Genomic DNA, 23,254 nt, shown 5'->3' with positions numbered 1-23,254 from the left:
GATTAGTCGGAATGTGTCCAACGCCCCAGTGACCATTAAGTGTGAGCCAGGAATCTCGAACTTTTCACTCATAAGCCACTTGCAGGCTAAACGAGCAATCAGGAAAGGCGCACATTGTGCGATGTTATACATCCAGACTGCCCAGATGGTGGCCACTGCTTCCCAAAAGTATTTGGCTCTCCATGAAAAGTTTCAGAAGATTTTTCTTCGGGGCAGTCTCCCTCCCCAACTCCCCTCGTCTAGACTGGAGGACCACAAGATCAATCTCCTCTCAGGCTCGGAACCCTCGAGCAAGTTTCCATATCGCCTTTCTAAGGCAATGGAATCGGAGTTAGAGACCGCCAACTCTAAGAATTGTTGCAATCTGGCTTCATCCGCCTCAGTGTGTCACCATTTGTAGTATCGATCGTGTGTCACCATTTGTAGTATCGATCCTGTTTGTCAAGAAGAAGGATGGGTCTTCTCGTTTGTGTGTTGATTATTGTGCACTCAATAAGCTGACTATCAAGAGTAGATTCCCGATGCCTCAAATAGATTATATCCTCAAGAGCATATCTTGATACAGAGATCTACACCCACTATTGGGCACTGATGATGTAAGTAGGGATGTCGTAGTATCTAGTCCATACTATGCATAATGGAGTTGATAGTTATATAGTCTTGTTGGTTGACTACCATGAGTGTATAACATGCACGTTCCTAAAAGGTGAATTTGGGCATGTTCTTGGATTCATCTAAGTATATAATTCAGCTGTATTAGCGGCGAACATGCAGATTTCACATTGTGAAGTTTTCGTCCGAGTTGTGGCCAGCGAGTTGTGGCCAGTTGATATTGTGCTTATTCTTTCTATCTTTAGCGGTGCATTTGCCCTATCAACTACTTATTTGCTATACTAATTCTTTCTATTTGCTACTTCCCTTGGTGCTAGGCTTCATTATGGTTGAGTCTGCCGTGCATTTCTGGAGGTTTGACAGAAACTCGGTACGAAGGGCTTTGTGTGAATATATGCTCTTATATGTGTGTGTGTGTGTGTGTGTGTGGAGTGTGTGCGTGTGTGTGTGCGTGTGTGAGAGCATATCTTGATATAGATATATGCACCCACTATTGGTGGGCACTGATGACGTTAGTGGGGATGTAGTATCTAGTCCACACTATGCATAATGGAGTTGATAGCTATATAGTATTGTGGGTTGACTACCATGAGTATATAACATGCACGTTCCTAAAAGGCGAATTTGGACCTGTTCTTGGATTCATCTAAGTATATATATATATTCTCGAGAGGCTAAATGGGGCTAAGGTGTTCTCGAAACTCAATTTGAAGGAGTAGGTACCACCAGGTGAGGATTGTTAAGGGGGACATCCCCAAGATAGCCTTCCGTACGGAACGAGCCACTATGAATATGAATTTGTGGTCATGCCTTTTGGCTTGACGAACGCCCTAGCCACATTCAACCGCATGATGATGCGGGTGTTCTGAGAATTGATTGGAAAGTGTGTGTTCATATTTTTGGATGACATACTAGTATTTTCAGTAGCATGACATTAATGTGGAGAAAGTCTTGAAGTTGCTGGAAAGCAACGAGCTCTACGTCAATGAGAAGAAGTCAAAATTTTATTTGTTTGAGGTTCATTACCTTGGATATATAATTAGTGCAGATGGCATTTGATTTGATCCAGCCAAGGTGCCCGAGATTGTCAATTGGGAAGTACCATAGACTGTGTATGACATCAGATCCTTTGTGGGTATATGCCATGCATACTCCATCCACCTAGACAAGTTTTCTGACCTCTCGGTGGATCTCACCGATCTGCTAAAGGGTGTCAAGACTAAAAGGCAACAGATTCGAATGACTCCACGAGCCTTGGAGGCATTTAAGAACCTCAAGGTGGCTTTGTCAGAAGCTTCTTGTTTAGCACTTGCCTCGTGGGACGAGCCATTCCAGGTGATCACCGATGCGAGTAACATCGCAATTGGAGGTGTATTGCAACAGAATGATGCCACAGGACCATGCCACTTTTTAATATGCGATGATTGGATTTTTTACAAAGGCTGAATGTGTCATGAAGTCGTTCAGAGCAGCTCTTCTCCATGACGCCCATGACGCCATTACTAGTGGTCATAGGGGCATGAATTTGACTTTGGAGAAGTTAGATTGGGAATACTACTGGCCAAAGATGAGGCGAGACGTGTTTTCATATGTACAACACTGTGATATTTGTCAAAAGGTGAAAGCTCCTCGTGGTGGGAAGAAGATAGGGTTGTTACAGCCTTGCCAATTCTTGAGGGACCTTTGCAAGATATATCGATGGATTTTGTCATGAATCTGCCTCCCAGTCCGAGTAAGTGTAATACTCAGTGCTTCACTATAGTTGATAGATTAAGCAAATTTATTATGCTTATTCTATGCAGGGCCAATGTGACCGCCGAAGCTGTTGTCCATTTGTTCATTCGGCATTGGTACCCGATTGGTGGGATCCCTAGGACCATAGTGTTAGATCGAGATGCCAAGTTTACCACTCATTTTTGGAGGGAATTGTTTGATAACTTTCGTACTAAATTGAAATTTTCCAGTGCATTTCACCCACATGAATGGCTAGATATAAATCTACAACGAGTTGGCCTTTGATGTGCTAAAGTGTTATGTCCACAATCAGTCCACGATCAGCAAGGTAAGTGCGAATCTTATTTGCCTTTAGTTCAAGCTGTTTTGAATGATTCTTTTTCTTTAGCTATTGGCAGGACTCCATATTATGAAGTAGCATTTTGGAAGACCATTCCAGTCGCTATTGACCAGAACCTCGTCTTCAGTACCTGAAGTGAACAAATTGACGGAGTCTTACCAGGAGATTTTGGAGTCAATCAAAGACAGGTTGGCTAAAGCGCAAGAGGCCTACACTTGACAAGCAACCAAAGACCAAAGGAATATGAAGTTTTCGGAAGATGATTGGGTGTATCTTCGGATTATGAGGATTATGAAGCAAAGGTTGAAACAGGTGGGCAAGCGATGCCCAAAGTTGTCATTCAGGAGCTTCGAACCTTTTCCCATCTAGAGAAAGATTAACGAGGTTTCAATGAAGTTGAAGCTACCTCCAAGTTGGACTATGCACGATGTGTTCCATGTCAATTAGTTAAAACCATATGCAGGTCCGATTCCTTCAAAAGTGAAAGACGAAGTGGAACCAGATATCATTGACGAAGTTGAAGTAATGGTTCCAGAACAGATCTTTTTGCACTGCTTCAAGCATGGCTCAAGCCAAAGGCAAAGACAGTTTCTCACACAAAGTTTCAGGACCGAGGGACCCACGAAGTGATATGGCTTGACAAAGAGTTCTTCGACGACTATCCGGCTTTATTGAAGGATTATTTGGAGGCTATGCAGCTTCCATCAAGTTAAGCAGAAGGGGATGTTGTAACCGCTTACAAATCAGAAGACAAAATACACATTTTTAGATCACTTAACAAATACCAACAATGGACATTATTAACAACATTAAAACTGAAAATGACCAAGAACACTTGACACCATCACTGGGGCCGGAAAGGGCCGTCCCAGTTAAAATGCAAGCAAAGTGATGAGCTATGGTGGATCAAATGCAAGAATCCACATCATTCTCAAGTGATTAGACGATGATTAAGATGAGATTAGTGAGCAATTAACTGATAGCTTAATGTAGGCATGGATACTAAAAAACCAGCAAAAATTCATTAGGCCAGTGCCTTAATTTATAGTATTTACATCCACAAGATGCCAAGCATCTAATCCCACTGATCTCTCCTTGATTTGTGCCACCTCCCCTACATCTGGGGGGGACACCTTTTGCTTGATTCTCTCCACCTCTTCACTTTTCCCAGAATATCTCCCCATATCCTAAATCTTCTCATGCTACCCTTTATTCTCTCTTAGGAGATTCCACTCACCTTTTCACTGCTACCCACTCATTTAGAGACTCTCTTTTATAGCCTCTTGCTACTAAGGGCTTGTTCCCGCACACGCCCATTCACTTGTATATTTCAACACCCCCCCCCCAATACAGTTTGTATTTCTTGGAGTATTTGTATGTACAAGTGTTCATGGGCCTCATGCCTAGATTCCTCCATGACATGGAGTGAAAACAATGAAATACATCAAGATTTTGTCGATGAAGAATTAACTGTCGTAGTAGTCTAAATCACAGGCAGTTCCCCATCTTCACTGGGTGAACACTTGTCCTCACTGGTCTTTGAGGACCGTGCACCAACAGGCACGCCCATACTAATGCCTGACAAGGTGAAGCACTGCGGTGGGAGAAATACCAGGTGCTCCCAAGTCAGTTGTGCTCCGTGTTTTTCCTCATACCCTCATGATCTTCAGTGGCTCCTCTAGAGGTGAGGGTGCGGTCAGGGTAATCATGGGAAAATTCACTATCCCAATGACCTACTAAGGTGTAGGCAGCTGGAGGTGAACCTTGCCTACACAAAGCTTGTAATAAAAACATTTAACTTTAATTTTTATTTGAATTTAAAATAAAATATAGAAACAAATACCTGGCAAAGGTGTTAATTCAAATCTTAGCAGCAGAGAAGATCATTCCGTTTTTGTTGTACTCCTAATGGGTGCAAACAACAGGTACAGTCAGTACATCAGGTACATCAGGTACAATCAATACTACTGGTATAGGTGCAGGTGCAGGAAAAGCAGGTACAGTAAATACCACAGGTATTGTTGGTATAGATGCAGGTACAATAGGTACATTTAGTACTGTTGGTACAGATGCAGGTATAGTAGGTATTGCATGTGTAGTTCAACAGGTACAGATGTAGGTACAACAAGTGGGTACAGCTCTACACGCAGGTACAATAGGTAGGTACATATGCAAGTACAGCAGGTGGGTATAGCACAGGAGGCGGGTACAAAAATAGCAGCCCAAAAATCAACTTTTTTTCCCAAATTTTGTAGTCGCCTCCCTTTCATCAACCACCCCCCCTCAATATCTTCCACGTGTGGGGAAAGAGAAGTTGCCCATGCAATAGATGCTTTAAATATTATTAAACTTTAATCAAAGGTTAGCTCATGGGCACCCACACTAGAAAGTGTTCTGACAAAATTTTAAATGTGTGTGAACATCTAACCTTATAAACATTAAGGTTTACATGACTTTATGAATTTTACATTTGAAAAGGCCAACAAGGGCAATACTTACCACCTATTCACACGCCACAACAACTCATCAACTCAGACAGCACACCCACGGTACACTGGGGGCGTCCCCGTCCAGTGTACTGGCACGCCATAGTAGGCAAACACACGAAAACAAGACATGCGAAAACAAGTTTATGCATACAAATAAAAATGCATGTGCACATGTAATGGATTGTACAAGGATTTCTTGTCGGGCACAAAACTAGTGCAACAGAAATGTGAAGTCTTGGTTTTTCTATGGAGTGGCAGTCCCATAGTCAAAACACACATATTGGCGCACAGGCCTTCCTATGGAGTGACAATCCCATAGACAAGGTTGGCACAAATATCAATCCTACCATGGAGTGACAGTCCCATGGATAAGACACAATCCTGGTCATACACGGGTGGCAACAAACAGGCTCTCGTTGAAAGGGGTAATCTGCATCAGCACTTTGAACATGAGTGGCGGATGTAATAGTGGATTGCCTTGTTGGATAAACTCCTCATATTCGGTAGCTGTCAAGGACTCCAAAACATTTTGTTCAGTATAAGGTACGACATTATCAAGTGGAGGCAGATTACGTACCTTGTTGGATAAACTCCTCATATTCGGTAGCTGTCAAGGACTCCAAAACATTTTGTTCAGTATAAGGTACAACATTATCAAGTGGAGGCAGATTACGTACCTTACCTCCTGAGGTTGCCGTGGGTGGAGATGGGATAGGTGCCAATATCTCCTCGGGAGTGAGAGTGTTAGTGGGAAAATCTAATTCTGGCGGAGAGAAGGAAGAGTAGATATATTCAGCTTTGGGAAGAGTTAGTAGATGGCGCGCTAGGATAAGGATTAAGCAGCCTACTGGCGATATTAGAATATACAGGGTAAGTGTTTTTAAAAAATGAAGATGGACCCTCATCTTCGCCTTGACCAGAGCTAGGGGGTGGGTGGCTAGGTTTATGAGCTTTAAAAAAGTTTTGAATTTCAAGGATTTCTTTGTTATCAACATCCGGGTAATTTATGTGAGTGGCATCAAAATTATAGCTTACGTTTGTGAGCATAGCCTCTAAATGCTTGTGTATATTAGTATAGAGCTTAAGGATGCCAACCGGGTGATATAAGTTAGACTCACAAAGATTTAAATGTTGGTGAGTATTATATACTTCTAACCACCCATGACTAATTAACCATTGATAAGTATTAGGTGCCACCTCGTAGTTGGCTGGCGTCGCTGGTATGCCATCTAGAACAAACAGGTCAAATTTGTCAACATTGTTGTCCAGGATGTCTGAATTTTGTAAGACACGACACCAACTATGGAGGTTGAGGACTATAGGATGCAAGGGATAGAAGAAGATGTCTTGTGGTGGGTTAGTTAATATAAGATCCTCCCTCAAAATGCCCATAATGATTGTTGGGTCAGCATCTCTTTCAGTATTTTGTTTAATAAGGGTTAATTCTCCTAGGCCTATATCTTTAGCTAAGTTGATGTCATATTGAAGTAATGAGAGTGTTAGTGTAGATGAAAACAAGGAAAGAGTTTGAGGAGGGGCTTGAGGAGTTACTGGCAACTGTCCCAATTTTGAGGCGCGCTCACAAGGGTACACAGATCATCGGTGGGCTCCGGTCGTTGACCCCTTTCTTGTGCGGACAATTGGCGAGCTACATCCTACATGTGGATATCAGCGTTGCTGAGCTGGTTGGAAATGGATGTCTCCCTGACCATCTTCTCAGCATCCAGTTCCTCAAATCTTCTTGTTGCTGCCTCCTCCTGTGCTCTTCTGGCAGCAGTAGCTTCTCTTTGATGGGCCTCAGTAATTTGATTTAATTATTGTGTTACCACTCTTTGTGTATCCTATAATTGTGCTTCCAGTTCTGATATTGTTTCTTGTCTTCTTTACGCCTCTGCTTGGTTGGTGATGACGATTATCTCATTGAGGGCCTTGATTTTTTTCGCATGTGTTTTGTTAGCCTGCTGTCTTTCGTGTTGCAGTCCTTGAACTCTTTCTTGTTCTTCTTTGAGGTGGGCTGTAAGGAGCTCTATTTGTTGTTGAAGCATATCCTCATTATGCTTTGCGCCATCTTGGTACTCTTGCATTTCCCTAGTATGCCTATTTGCGAGGCTCTGTGTTTGTGCTCTCTCTTTTCGTAGCTACTCCTTTGTTTTCTCTAGCCTTGCATTCAAGTCAGCATTTTCGTTGATTTTTTTTACAATGGTTTGACTTAAAACTAAATTATTGCTCTCCAAGGCACTGTATCTGTTTTCCTGTTCTTCTATAGCCTTTAAACTCTTCATGATTACTTCTTTATGAGTTTTGTCTGCTACTACCGCCGAATTTTCTTTTATTCTTTGTATTCGTGCGTTGGCCTCTTCCAGCTGCTTCCATAGGTTGGCATTCCTGTCATGTAGCATGTGTGTTGTCAATAAATGGCAACACCACACCTTTTGTTCCTGTTCCCAGTTGGTACTAGTGGCATCTCCTATTTCTATAAGGGGATCATGGAGTAGTGCGTCTACGCCTTCCAATGTATCCTGGATGAATTGCTGAGAATCCACATCCTTGAAAGATCCAAGTTGCGACACTGACTTATTATCATCCAACCTTCTTTGTTTGCTTGGACTAGAAGTATCTGGGGAGTGTGGGTACTTACTAGATTTTGTTGGATCCTCCAATTCTTGTGTTGCCACCACTGGTGCTTCTTAGATTACTAGTTCTTCCAAGGCATGGTCCTTTGGTATTTGTTCTTCAGCTCCCTCTATTGGTGTATCCGCTAGTCATCGTGAATCTTTAAGTGGGGAGAGGTCTTTGAAGATAAGTTGTGCAGGGTTCGTTTAGAGGGGAGAGCTACTGTTGTTGTTCCTGCACAGTTGGGCTTTGTAGCTTTTCTTGGAGGGCCTCTTGGTATGTTTTGATCTCAGATGCCACTGCCGCTTCTAGTTGTTGAGATTCTGTTGGTGACATCTACTAGTAGCCCTCTCATTCGCTTGTCTGTCTTCTTCTTTCGGTCCTCTTGGTATGTTTTGATCTCAGATGCCACTGCCGCTTCCAGTTGTTGAGATTCTATTGGTGACATCTACTAGTAGCCCTCTCATTTGCTTGTCTGTCTTCTTCTTTTGGTCCTTCTTGATTTTCTTTATGAGCTCCTTTATTTCCATTAACACTGCTTGCCCCTCTTCCATCCTTCCAGTAGCTTCTGTAGGTTGGGCAAGGATGATAGCTAGCTACAGGCTGTCTTCTGGTTCTGGCTCTTTTAACGGCCTTTGTGCCACATGGTTAAGTATTTGAGTTAAGAGGTACGGGTTGCTAATCTTTGACTGATGGGCTTTTAGGTAATTCTCCATCTCCTTATGCATGTAAAATGCCCAGTCCTCCTCCTTCTCTTCATAAGCTTTCGCTATTCTGTTCAGGCCCACCCTGTTGTACCTATCCACCGGCTTTATCTGCATCATTAATGACATTGCTCTGTAGGCTTTTCGGTGGCTTCATCTCTGATGTTTTTGTATTTCGTGCCATTGGAGTTATAGGAATCTCTCTTTAGCATCTCCTTGATTGGCATTGTATCGAGGGTGTGCCTGTGGGCTCTCACTGCAGCAGCAGGCGGGGAGCTGTAAAGCTTCTCTAATGAGGTCTTCTGTAATAAGTAGCTCTTTAGTGGCGCCATCCGCCTTTGTAATCTTGCCTCTTTTTGTTTGCTTGGTCGTATGTTGTTCTGAGGTATTCGGCGCGAAGAGATCGGTGTTGATTACTCGAGGTAGCACTTCAGCCATTCTGCCTAGGCCGGACTTTGTTCAGCTTAGCTTTCACTTTGGCATCCTCTAATTAGTGGAGGCACTCCTTGCTGTGGCATTGAAGAGTGACCTTGCCATGTGGTGTGGTGACCTCCTTCCTGATGAGTGTGCCTTGGAAGGACTGGGCATAAGGGACCAAGAAGTTAGTCTTCAACTTGGCACTTTGGGACCCTGTAGCACTACTGGCTTGTGTTGTAGAGGGTTGCTCTCGAGATTTAGATTCTAAAACAATCATCTGTAGGCAATATATATGGTCAGTCAAATAACTGGTGGAAGCTGTCTTCTTCTTCTTCTTCTTCTTCTTCTTCTTCTTCTTTTTTGGGTTAATTAGTGTTAGTATGTGACACATGACGTGCAAGAGTAGTCTCGTGAATGAGGAAGGCGTGAATTAGCAGATGTGAAGGTCTTACCGTGAGGTCGAAGACGTGAAAGTCTTGACGTGAAGGTCGAAGACATGAAAGTCGACGTGAAGTAATAGACGTTGAGTCTTGCGATGGTGTGCAAGCAATCAAAGAAGGAAAAACACAAAATCACTGAAAGCAAAGTGACGAGACAAGATGGAGATTCGATTTTATAGCATAGCCATCGAACAGGGTGGAGCCACGTTAAATGAAAAAGCCACATGTCATGTTGTAATTGGTTGTTGAGTTCTTACCGTTTCACGACGTGAACTTCTTCGCACTCTTTCACGATGTGAAACACTAAAAAAATGGTTCACGTCGTGAAAGACTGTAGGGTGGTTCACAGCGTGAACCATTTTTTTGCAGTTTCATGTGGAGTCTACAAGATCGAATTTTAATCTTTTGTGCTCAAACACTCACACATGCACATGATGATGCATTGTTTTTCTTTTCCCGTCAATTGTACCATTGAAACCAAAGGTTCTTGGCACTTTTTGGCATTTTCTAATGTAATCGTTTTAATTCTATTTGGGAGGTTCTTAGTGTTCCTTCTACCCAACTAAATATTTTGGTTATAGTGTCTAGTTGTGTATTGCTTATATTTGAGACACCCTCACCTTTACCTTCACATGTCTTGTTCCATTCCGTATTCAATGTAGGTATTGTTGTTGCCTGGGTCATTTTCAACTCCGTTTGTTGAATTTTCTTTATTCTCCACAAAGTGCAGGTGTGGGGTTTGCTCTTTTGGGGAGTTGATGCTGCAAGAGCTCACTCTCCTTTGTATATTGATTCGAACTTGTGGTTTTTACCATGGACTTTGGTTTGGGTACCCATATAGATGTATTGCCTTGATAGTAGCCTATTTGCTCGCAGTAGGTCTTTCCAGACCCATTGTTGACGACAATCATAAGGCCTCTGTAAGTGCTTAAAGTTCTGCCACTTAGTAGGTGTACTGGCAATGTCCGACTTTTGAACTGGGCCTTCCCCTAAATACGTTTATTACTCATTGTCTCCTTCCTCTTTGGTTGATCCTTGAGTTGATTCTCGAGCACCCATTTATGTGTGCCCCTGTATGTTGGGTATTGTGTAGGCACATTCAACACAGTGGATTCAACACAGTGGGTGCAGATTGTGTTTTTTGAGGTGTTGCTTCTGTAGTGATGATTTGTTTTCCTTGATTTGTCGAGGTCTATAATGGTATGGACATGACCTTCTCACCGATGCTCAGTGATGTTCTTTCTTCCCATTGAATATTGCACTTGTTGGAATAGATCCAGGATCGTCCTAAGATCATCTCCTCTTCCATTGTACCTGCAGGCATCACAAACACCTTTCCGACCAAGGGATTATTATTGATAAAAATATTAAAATACCCTTCGACCTTTGTGGTTATTAGGTGCACACTACGAACTTGCACATCTATGGGTTCAAGGTGTGGTCTTCCTAAGGCTATCCAAGTATTATATGAGATTAGGTTGTGGATGGATCCTGTATCTATTAATGCAACACTTGTTTCAATGCCTTTAGCTGTTGTGAGTCCTAACTTGAGTCATGCTGGCTCAATGTTTAGGTCCCCTTTATCCTCAAGGGTTACGGACGCCATGTTGACATGAATCAGGCCTTTTTGCATTTTAGCTTTTGCTTGCCAAGCCTTAGCCTCGTCTTGCGCTTGCTGGATATTTTCTTTTCCTAATTGTTTCTGTTGTTTTAAGAGGTGCTCTTGCAAGAGCATCTCCTGGGTTAATGGTCCAAAGTATTTTTTCAGTTTACTTCCATTGACATAGCCTTCCATTTGGATGCCATCAATTGTCTCTATTCGGACAGACCCTTGAGGAGGTGTGATTTTTGATACTCGAAATGGTCCCAGACTCGGTATTTAAGTTTCTTTTTCCTGGCGTTTCCCACACCATACATTAGGACAAATTCCCTTGTTTTTATTTCTTTTTGTTTGAGGTTTCTATCAAACCAGTGTTTCTTGCGTAACTTCTCAACCATGCGCCCATGTGATGCTATCAATCGGGTCTCATCCAATTTTTCCAAGTCTATTAGCCTTTCTACTAATGCATTCTCAGTCATACGCGCTTGTACAATAATCCTTAAGCTTGGGATTAGGTATTCCATGGGCATAACCGCTTCAACACCATAAGAAAAGGAGTATATCCAATGTTTTTATCATCAGGATGGTACACAAAATCTTATTGGTACTTTTTGGCTTGTGATGGGGGTAGTAAGGTGATGATTTCCGATGGATTACCAAGAATCCTGTAAGCAAATGATTAATCACCTCATTGATGAAATGTGAGCCGCGATCACTCACCAATTCTAAGGGGCAGCCGAATCTTGACGTGATTGGAGAGGGTTAACACTTCTTGTCTCCTTTCTCTCAGCTCTTTCCCTATGAGGATCAAGCTCTTGTTTCCTTAAGCTCAATTCTCGAAGTTGTCATTCTACCTCACTTCGTTGGAGGTCCAATTCCATTTCCTCAGTGGTGGGAAAGAATATTTGACCCGTCCTAACTGCACTTTCCATATCTCGTCTAATTCGAGGGGTGCTAGTATTTGACAGCCTAGAATTCAACATTTGGAATGGCACTTCTTGTCTTGGACCGAGTCCAGTGCTAGTTGATGGACCCCTGCCCGCAGATTGCATGTCTTTTTAATGACTAGTTTGGAGACCAAAAAATCCCTGGGGGGCGATATCAATGATCCCACTGGACTTGGTTGGGGAGTGTGGTTTATCTCTTTCCCCCAGTGTATCTCAGCCCTTCTTCCATGGATTCTTCACTACTGGTTTTTGTGGTGTTCAGGTTTCTCAAAACACTCAAGTATGTGCTTGTGGAATGTCCTGATCCCACACTTCTTTGGTAGGAAGTTCCTGGATGATTTAATGCATTATCGTCAGATGTAAGATCGTCTCCGATGAGTTTTCCAGATCTTAAGTGCATGTATGTATAATTTGATAAGCTATTAATGAACCCAATTTGATTCCGTTTTTTATTCTATCGCTCTGTTCAAGAGGCGTGAATTAGCAGAGAATGTTTCACATCGTGAAATAGCAGGACTCGGTTCACGTCGGGAAATTGCAAGAAAATGGTTCACGTCATGAACTGTTTTCCTGCACTTTCACGTGCTCAAAAATTTCCCTCCTTAAGATTAAATTCCTTCTTTCAATCAAAATCCCTTCTTTAGCCAACCCTCATAGCCTTAGTTTTGTCAATCCATCGGTTTTGGTCTTCACGTGAAATAGTAGGATTTCTTTCAGGTTGTGAAACAAAAAGTGTTTCATGCTGTGAACTGCTCCAGAAATGGTTCACGTCGTGAAAGTCTATTGCACTTTCACGTGCTCCAATTTTTGGCGGGTTGTATCGTGTCAGAGTGAGGTGTCAGGATAAGGGTTTCTATTTTTGGAATGTAATCCCGTGATTTTTGGCAAAAATCTCGGCACTGATTTCGTGAGCGACTTGCGGCGGCGTGAAATTGCAGGAAAATGGTTCACATCGTGAATAACTTCTTGCACTTTCGCGTCGGCAATTTGTAGTCTTGGGTGCATAATTCTTATCCAAATGATGAAAATTAGATTGTGCCAATGCTAAGGAATGAAATGCAAGTTCCTGGCTCAATCAATGATCCCTTATGTTTTTTATTTTTTAAATTTTTTTGAAAAAAGAAGAAAACAACACCTAGCGTGCTTCTTCACGTTGGTGTTTTTTGTGATACTAACATCAAACTTATCAAGAGTAACCAATGAATCCTTTCCTAAACTACTTTCCACAACATTCACAAGATCAAAACTAAAACTTTTTTCTCAACCACACACACCTTATCCTTTCATTTCCAAACAATGCACTACTAGAATGTAAAGGAGGCAACAATGAATACTATGCAATGGGAGCTAAAACTCAGAGTATGGAAAAAACAAAGATGTTTCCCCGGGCAGCGGTGCCAAAAATGTTATGGTTTGCCTCACCTCCAAGAGAGAACTCTACACATTCATCTAATGGATAAGTAATAGAACACAACCATCATGGGGTACTTACCAATGCTTCGATCTTGAGTCCCTTGAGGCCTCCAAGCTCGCTTTGTAAAGCTCCAAACTCCAAACTCCAAGCTCCACCTCCACTCTGTCACCATGGAGTCGCTCACACCATCACATAGAAAAATCACAGTCTCTCTCACTCTCTCATATACAAGCATATACACACAAGCATGAAAGAGACACAATGCTAGAATGCTCTCACTCCTCTCTCTCACAAGCACAAGGGGAGATCTCTCAATAGCAGAAAGGGGATTGTGTCCTTTATGAGAAATTGCCTTATATACAATTGGCCCTTATTCACACTTGGGCGCCCAAAACTTACTAAAACTAGGCCATGGGTGGCCAATATCTCATAATGTACAACCTTTATAGTGCCTTTACATGACACTTATTAATGTCCTCAATTGAGGATCATGTTGTTAATCCGAATGGTATTAACAGTAACACACGGGTGGCACAAAACTGGTTCCCATCCATGTGACACAAGATAACTGACCCTTTCACATGGGGCACTGGCCTAGCCACATGTAAACATGGTACAAATATGGCCGCTCCATGGAGTGATAATCCCATAGAAGTGGCTGCAGAAATGGAATGGACCAAATGGTGACAGATGTCATGTACTGGGAGGACAAAAGGACGGAAGGACCAGATATATGAGAGATCAGAGTAAAACCACATAGCATAAAATATGTGAGTGAATATATATAAAAGGGTGAGTGTAGATATGTACAAGAGCCCTCATGAGAGGTGACTCTAAGCAGAAAGAAGACCAGTGTTGAAGCAGAGAAGACGTTGGAGCTGAAGCACGATCGATGACGAAGGCTTGCGTCAATGTGAGGCAAATCACTCCGAGGTGATAGTAGCAGTGGAAAAAGGTAACATCGATGACAATGCTGGTGGTGCAGTCTACTCTGATGACACGGGTGCTGCGTACCTGAAGCAGAGAGGGCTATCGTCTCGAGTGGTGCAAGCTCTCGTGACACAGGTGCTGTGTACCTGAAGAAGAGAGGGCTGCTATCCCGATGTGTAGCAGAGAGGGCTGCTATCCCGATGTGTAGCAGAGAGGGCTATCGTCCCGAGTGGTGCAAGCTCTCGTGACACAGGTGCTGTGTACCTGAAGAAGAGAGGGCTGCTATCCCGATGTGTAGCAAAGAGAGCTGCTGTCCAAAGGGCTGTGCCAAAACACACAAGATATGCTGAAGGTAAGCACGGATGTGAGCCCTAATGTATGCGCTGATGTAAGGCTGAGATAAACACTGATATAAGCCCTGACATAAGCCTGATGTAAGTGCAGATGTGGGTTGGTGTATAGTGCTGATGTATGCTGCAGCAAAATGCAAATGACTGTTTAAGCAAAGTGTTGATGTTTGTTGAACCAGAATGCAGAAACGCTGATGTATGCTTTGATGTAGGCGTTGACATATGCACAAGTAAAACACAGATATGGTTGCAGAAGAAAGCTTTATGTAAGCGCCAAGAACAGCCTGATATGTAAGGTTGATGTAAGCCTTGCAGAAGGCGGCCTGGACCAACAGAGGAAAACGTAAATATGAGCCCCTGCTATAGGTGGCTAGATGGTACACCTGATATAGCGATGAAGTGGTACTTGAATGATGAGGTATAGGCAATGCTATATATAGTGAAGGGGGGATGCTGGTTGGTCACCATAAAGGTGTAGGCCAGCAACCAAGACAAAAAACCCCAAAAATAAAATATAAAATATCCAGAAAGTCTCTCTTTTTTTAGGGCTGGAAAAAGTGTTATTTCTTCACACGTGCATCCCGCACTTGGTTGCCACGTAAACATCTGAACAAGAAGGTGCAAGACTTGGGGTGGAAAACTCGTCCCATGTGAGCCCAGTCCGAGACGAGTCAGCCAAGGTTCCACTCCATTCATCTGAGGTCAGGTGTGCATTGTCGTGCACATGTGTCGGAGGACAGGTGTGCATTGTCCTTGCACATGAAGTAGTGCTGGCAGTCCGCGCTGTGAGTCTCCCTCCGGAGGAATGATGTCAGTTGCTCTATGTGTTTGATCTGTGAGACTGGATGCCAGACAACTGTGTAGGTTGCATGTAGAAGGGGGCATCCATTAGGGCTACCCAGAAAGGGGTATTATACCCCATGTTTTGGCAGGGGGTAGGCCTTAGGCCACCCCAAGGGGCCCATGGCTCTTGCCCACCAACCCAAGGAGGGGTTGGGCAGAGGCTATCGGCCATCCCAAGAGGGCTTGGCCAGGCAGCCGACTTGCCTTTGGGCCAGCCCAACTAGTCGGCTAGCCCATAGGGCAACCAGGACAACAGGTGGCCAGAGCCTAGAAGGCTGTCCAGTAGCATGCGCAAAGTGGCTAGGCAGTATAGGTGAGAACACATGGTATTTTCAGCATTTAATGCTACTTTACACGTCATGGGGTTTTTTCAGCAAACCGACCTAGATAAAACCAGCCGACCAGCATCCTAGAAGGGGTATATAAACCCAGCACATAAATCAATGTCCTGGCCATCTCATATTTCACCAAGTGCTGAAGCCAATCAAGGGGCCAGGATAGTCAAGGAGAAGCTAACGCAAGGGTGGATTCTGCAGGTCAAGGGCAGAGGGTTCTCCTCAGCCAAGAAGGTTCAGGTTCAGTCTGTTATTTTAGATTTTGCATCATTCTAATGAAAGCAAATACACCATCCGTGGTGGGGGCCCTACAGAGGGTATTCGAGACGCAATACTGTGTCCTCTTCTCCCTCTCTCTCCCTCTCTATTTTTTGCACATCTATATTCAGGTTTTGTGTGTTATTCTTGGTGTGAAAAGTGTGTTGGTTTCTGAGCATTGAAGTTACCGATCTCCCCCGAAGCTTTTGCATGTTATAGAGAGAGAGAGGATTGAGTCTCTGAAGGCCCTCCATCCAAAGGTGTATTTGTTGCTTTTTGCTATAGATGTACAAACTTGGGCTGAATCTGGCCATGACTGGATCGACCTGATTCATGCCTTTGTCCCTTAGGGCACCTCTAGACTTAACTTTCGACTGCATGGAGGACAGCAGATCTGGCCCCCTTTGCTGGACGACTTTGAATCTAGGCTGAATCTGTGTATTATCTTTTGCAGAAGATCTGCCCTACTTTCGGCCCTCAAATACCTGTGTTTATCTTACCCAAAACTGTCCCTTTTGGCTGCATTTAGGCCTTTGTAGAATACTTGTGCCTATGTGCTAGGGTATTCAGTGATAGAAAAGAGTGCGGTGGAATCACACATACATAGTACACACCCTAAGATGACTTGGCTACTAGCCTGGTGGGGAGAATATCATTGTCCAAATAGCAAATAGAGGACTACATGCACAAAGTAAGGGCGTTCAGGTTACCCTTCATCATAAGCCAAAGTGTGGATGTAAAACCCTAGTATGAATTTGGAAACAATACACACTGATGAATTGGCCAGATACAAGTTGCTCCTTGAGATCTTCAATCCTTATGATGAACTCATTCATTAAATCTCTCTCATTCATATACTCAGACTCTAACTGCTTGTGTAAGTAGGCCACTCGTGTCTCATTACACACTTGGTAAAGCGCGACAAGAACATCCCAAGATTGCTTTGCAGTTTTACATGAGCGAATATGAGGAATAATCTCCTTTTCATAGAAAGTGCCACCAATGCATGTGCCTGTGCATGCCTACCATCCCACTTGGCTTGTTTTGTTGTGGGAGACTTGAAGATAGATGCCACACTTACATTTGAAGTAGTGTTCAACCTCCAAAGTACCTATACTATTATGTGCTAGCAAGATAGGGCATGGCTTAATGCCAATGATGACATTTCAAAGCCCTTTGGCAACCAATACATGACACATAATATATGAACACAATGGGAAGTTGGTCCCTAGTGAAAATTATCCCATAAATCATTGCCTACCCTTTTAGCCTACAAATAACTAATCTCTCACACAAAATGCAAATATCCCAAATACCTACAACAACTATTAATGATCACTGAATTTAACTGAGATGGATGCCAGTAGTAGATCACTGAATTTAACCCGAGATGGATGCCAGTAGTAGATCACTGAATTTAACCGAGATGGATGCCAGTAGTAGATCACTGAATTTAACCCGAGATGGATGCCAGTAGTAGATCACTCATGATAAAGGAAACCTGTAAAGCGTTTAAAAAATGGTAAAGTGTAAAGTGTAGAAATATTACTAGAAGGAATGAAACCAAGATGGATGCCATGAGTAGATCATTCATGAGACGAAGGAAACTTGCAAAGTGTATGAAAAATGGCAAACTATAGAGTGTAGAAATATTACTAGCATGAATGTAGTAGTTGATTATAATGTTGATGATATTGAAGAAGTTGTTGATGAGATGAGCTCAAAGATGCAATGTCGATGATGATAACGGCCATTCTGCACACCAAATGCTATTGCATGTACTGTAGAAAACTCAAAATTGAACAAAAGGAGTTTGAATTGACACCCCCATGGGATGTCTGTGAAAACCTCAAAGCATGCGAATGAGCCTCGAATTGTGCCCGAAACGGTCTAAAATGTACATAGACACTCCGAATCGTGCTCGAAATATAGTTAACAAAACCATATAGGGTATACCTTCTCTATCTAAAGGGATAGCTCACTCATAGACCATCAAAAGAGTAGGTTGAGGAGAAGATGACAAGGGGGTGAGGGCCAGCCAAGAGAACCTACTCTCTCACCAACTATTGGAGTGGAGATTAGGGTGGCAACCCACACATAGATGCAACAAGCCAATAGTGATAGATAGAATGCATGAAATAGAAGTGAAGTGACATGATAAGGTCATTTACACCCACTCATGAGAGTGCGTACATATGCTAGGGAGAAAAAACCTCCTAAAGAGGAAAAACGTTCCCTAACCCATTATAAGTCTACGTCCACACATCACTACCATATAAATGGCTACCCTGATAACCATCCTGGCATTGTCAAAAACCTCCTCTGCTATGTGCACTGAAGTAGATGTTATCAATCCCCTTTAGGCATTTGCGTCGAAGTCTAAATATTGTAAAAAATTTAGTGATTTGTGACATCAGTCTTTGCTATAAATTTAGTCCCTAAGTGCATCAGCCACTACAATCTCTTTACCAGGTTGATATTGGATAGGAGGATGAAAGCTTTGAATAAAAGATTCCCATTTAATATAGTGGTCTGAGATAAGAGGTTGATTGAGAAGATATCTAATACTTTGTTGGTTGGTCTTAATCATAAACTCAGAACAACCTATAAGATAATGTTACCACATGGGTAAGGCATGGACAATGACTAATAACTCCTTGTCATATGTACTATATGAAAGTTTAGAAGGTGTCAATTTTCTACTCTCATAAGCCAAAGGATGTCCATTCGGCATGAGGATAGCACCGATTCCTGAGCCACTAGCATTAATGACTACAAGGAAGAACGGTCAAGTAAAGTCTAAAAGTTGGAGAATAAGGGCATGAGTCAACAAATATTTTAGTCTATCAAATGATTTTTGTTGGTTTTCACCCCATCGAAAAACTAGACCTTTCTTAAGCAACATTGTCAAAGGAAGTGCTATCAATGAGAAATTACGAACAAACTTCCTATAAAAACCAGCCAAACCAAGAAAAGATCTAACTTCTTTAACACATGTTAGAGTAGGCCAAGTCTCAATGACTTTTACCTTTTTTGGATCAACTTTGATACCTTCACCTAAAAAAATGTGGCCTAAGTACTCAATTTCATCTTGGAAAAAGAGACTTTTATCCAAATTAGCGTAAAGTTTATTTTCTTTAAGAAGATTAAACACTAATGCAAGATATTCTTCATGTTCTACATGATTCTTACTAAAGACAAGCAAATCATCAAAGAAAACAATGACACAATTCTGATGGTCAAGAAATATACAATTCATCATGCATGCAAAAGTAGCAGGTGCATTGGTTAGACCGAAAGGCATAACCAAAAATTCATAATGATCAGTTTGTGTACCAAAAGAAGTTTTATAAATGTCAGAACTAGTCATTCGAACTTGATGATATCTAGATTTCAAATCAATTTTACTAAAGATAGATGCACGTTTAAGCTTGTCTAGCAAATCATCAGCACGAGGGATGGGATATCTATTCTTAAGTGTGACCTTATAATCAATACATAGTGTTAATCCAATTCTAGGATTAACAAGAGCTACCTCCATTATCTTATATCAAGGAGTCATAGTAGATACACCAAAGGGTCATACATTCAAGATATGAAGCAATAGTGTCCAAAACTACAACTTGGACGGGCCCCCGTAATGGTGTGACGGAGTATTTATGGCGATTCCCGCTTCAAGAGCATGTGGTAGCAAGATGATAGGATGAAGTCCTAAGTGATGTACTTCATGGATGTATTATGAGAGTAGTCATTATAATAGCATTGGGCCTCTTATGAGCTTAAAGTGCCCAGCCGACCACAGTTTAAGTGAGTGTGAACACTTATGGCCATGTATAAAAGTGAATTTCTCTCATAATACAAGATACTCTCCCATTGTGAAATTGAGTCTTGCTCTTTCTAATCCTCTTGCTAATCTGTCTCCCTAATGCATACTAGTGAGTGTGTGTGAGTGAAGAAGGTGAGAGGAGGGATGCGTACCCGTAGTGCAATGCGGCGGTGTGACAACACTCGACGGGAGACACGGTGGAATTGCTTCTCAAGGAGTTGTAGAGCTTGGAGACCTCAAAGGTTATGAGCTCGGCCATTGGAAAGATCCTCACGACAGTTGCGGTTCACCAGGTAATCTCTTTTTGGATGTACTTCAACAAGGAGGGTTAGGGTGAGCCATAACATTTTTGGCGCTGCTACCGGGGAGCCATCCCTTGGGCTTTTCCATCATTTTGCCTCTAATCTACACATAACCCATTGCCCATTATCTTGATTAATGGTTTTCCATGAAAAAGATATGGATTTGATATATAGTGATTTGTGTGAGATTTGGTGTAGAATAGCTCTCTTTTTTGTTTTGAAAAGAATGTTTTTTGCTTAATTTTTAGATTAATTTATTTTTGTTGTTGTTGTTTTGGTGGTTTTTCATGTTCTTAGGGCTTGCACATAGTTTGTATTAGGCTTAAATTGCATCCATTGTATCAAACAATGCAATAGAATGTAATTTTTAGTGAATGTTAGCTCTCTTTAGTTCAAACATAGAACTAAGATCATTAATTTTAGTTTAATTGTGTGTTTTTTGTTGAAATTATTTGGATTAGAGTGTTAGCAAGAATTAGAGTGTTAGCAAGAATTAGGAGTAGCTTAATCTTTCAAAAAAATTCTTAAAACCATCAAAAAACCCTTAAATTTGACTAATTTCTCTTAATGGACTGGTTTTTGTCATTAAGGGTGATTAATCTTATTCAAAAGGCCAAAAATTTAGAAAATGTGTTAATTTGGGTCTAAATTGATCATATGAGTAGTCGAAATTAGGAGTTTTGAGTGTTTTGAGAGTATCTAGATGCATCAAAACACCTAATCACATCAAATTTTCATCAATTGGAGAAATTTGACTCTCTTTGCTTAATTTTGCCTTAAAAGAGGAGACCATAATTAAGAGTCATTTAGATTAATTTACACAATTAATTTCCTATTTTAGATTAATTTACACAATTGTTGATGCACAAATATTAGCATTCCCTTTCTCTATCCAATGATGTGCTCAATTGTGTGAATTAATTAGGAATTAGTGGTCATTGATTAGTGTAAAAGAGGAAAAGATTAGTAAAAAGATTAATCTAAGATTAATCCTTAATCACTTTTTTACATAACTCATTAAGGCTAATGAGCATTCAATGAGTAGATGCTCATGAGTTGTCAAAATTGTGAGTAGATGCTCATGAGTTGTCAAAATTGTCCATTTTGGGGGTCATTTATGAGGGTTGTAAGGGGTGTCATTAAAAGGTTGACTTTTTTTATTCCCACTTACCTTTTTAGGAAAATGCCCTACCCCTTTCATTTTAAATTCAAAAAATATTCTCCTCCCAAAAAGGAAAATTTGTATTTCCCACTGGACTCCAAAAAAAAATGTGAAAGTTCAGCCGGTGAACCGTAAAGTGTGAACTGTAAAAGTTTAGGCCCCGTGAGCCGTGTTCAGGCCATAAACCATGAAAGTTCAGGCCGTCCGAACTCAAAACAACCATTTTGGCCTCCAACTAGCAGTCTCAAAATTTGACCCAAAAATCGAGGTAAAAAATAGCCCAAAAACCATGAAAAATCGTAAATTATCGCGAAAACGATGACGAGCCATATTTGAGCTACTTTTTGAGGGTCTAAACAACAAAATCACGGACGACTCAAGGAAACAAAGTTGTAGTACTCCAAAAATACTACAACTCCCTCATATAGAGTTTTTCAAAATTCCTTTTGGAACACCCTCAAAAACGTGCTATGAAACAAGGAAAAAATTCTCAAAAAAAATTCATCTTGAGACAGTGATGGAAAATAGATTTTAGGACCTCCTCTTCCATCTGGGAAGTTCCTAGCATACGCTTTTTCAAAAAAAAAAGGTTCACATGCGTATAGCGCCTAAGCTAATTAGGGCAAATGGACACCCGTTTGATCCAACGAAGAGTACGCCAAGTCTCTTGAGGCTGTAACGCGCTGTGGAAAAGTATAAAAAGCCAAAAAAACCAAAAAAAAATAAAAATAAACAAAACAAAACTGTGATTGCTCATTAAGGATCATTTAGGCACTCTGACATGGCCACCCGATAGAGGGATTGCCAGTGATCACACAAGGACTGAACCCAATGGCTGACATGTTCGAGCTATTGAGATCTATGCCACAAATTCACCTCCCAATACCATTGGCCATGCATATAACAAGCGTGTCATCGGGTTTTATCTCCCTATCGCTTCGATTCTGCTGAGCTTTGGCCCCTTGCCTAACATTCCCACAAATCCTATAAGTACCAGCCCTTTCCTGGATGCCCACACCTTGGACATACTGACTAGTCTAAGAAGGGGGGTAGCCCAAGGACTCACTGAGTCTCTTCCAACAAGAGCACTCACATACGGCCTCAGTGACATACAAAAATAGGGCCATACAAATTTTCAAAATTATGGGCAAATATGACAGAACAACAGACCCTGTTCAATTCATTCAAATGTTTGAACAGAGATGTGAAGCCTTTGAAAATCCCAACTGCCCCACTAAGGTACATGCATTGAACTTATGCTTAGAGAGAAAAGCTAGTCGATGGTTCATCGCATTGATGTCGACAATCAAGACCTACTTCAAAACCTTGAAATCAGCCTTTATACATGTCTTTTCTAGACAAGGTGATCGGTAGAGTGCAGTAACAGAAGTCTATTCAATTTAGCGTCAACCAAATGAATCCATTAGAGATTTTATCCTTAGGATAAAACTCTTGGACCCGCATTGTGAGTCATGGAAAAAATTAAACGATGTTCAATTGAAGAGATGTTTCATGATGGGCTTGAAGAATAACAGCTTACACAACTTGATCATTGTATCCAATCCGAAAACATTCGATCATTGTTGTAAAGAAGCAATACGTTTAGATGACAACATGCTAGAAGATGATCATGCTACGAGGTGTTCCTCATCTAAACCAAGTGAGGCAATGGCAGAAGAAAGATCGATCTCAGAATTGACATTCCTAAAATTTTATGCAGCCTTACTTAAAACCTTATAGCTAACATCTCTAAGAGAGTATGAAAACCTTCAGAGCCAGACATCCTTAATGCCTTTAAAAGTGAGGAACGAAATTCCTTGTGTTGAATGCAATCACTATATATGACCATCCCAACCCTCATTATGCATACAAGGCACCTGTTCTTCTATACTGTATATATTGTAAAACCTTTCACCATGATACTAAAAAATGTCCCGC

The sequence above is a fragment of the Cibotium barometz genome, chromosome 50 (assembly GCF_041138505.1).
Source record: "Cibotium barometz isolate CiBa-2024 chromosome 50, ASM4113850v1, whole genome shotgun sequence".
Taxonomy (NCBI): domain Eukaryota; kingdom Viridiplantae; phylum Streptophyta; class Polypodiopsida; order Cyatheales; family Cibotiaceae; genus Cibotium; species Cibotium barometz.
The sequence above is the reverse complement of the archived record's forward strand: the minus strand, read 5'-3'. Positions refer to the sequence as shown.